This window comes from Manacus vitellinus, unplaced genomic scaffold (genome assembly GCF_001715985.3).
Source record: "Manacus vitellinus isolate BGI_N305 unplaced genomic scaffold, ASM171598v3 scaffold_38_pilon, whole genome shotgun sequence".
Taxonomy (NCBI): domain Eukaryota; kingdom Metazoa; phylum Chordata; class Aves; order Passeriformes; family Pipridae; genus Manacus; species Manacus vitellinus.
Window position 1 is genome coordinate 6,769,118 of NW_021940526.1, and position 218 is coordinate 6,769,335.

Below are 218 nucleotides of genomic sequence, written 5' to 3' on the forward strand. Positions count from 1 at the left end.
ATTATGTCGTCTTATTATTAAATACTATTATTCATAACTATTATTAATAACTGTTAATGAATGCTCCAGATGGGAGTCAGTGGGGTTCCTGCACTCCAGCCAGTGCCAGGAGATGTCTCCTCCCTGCTGCAGGGACATCCCCCGGGGGAGGCTGCAGGACGCGGGATAGTTAGTTTTTAATTTTTAATTTATTTTTTTTTGCTTTTTATATTTGACTT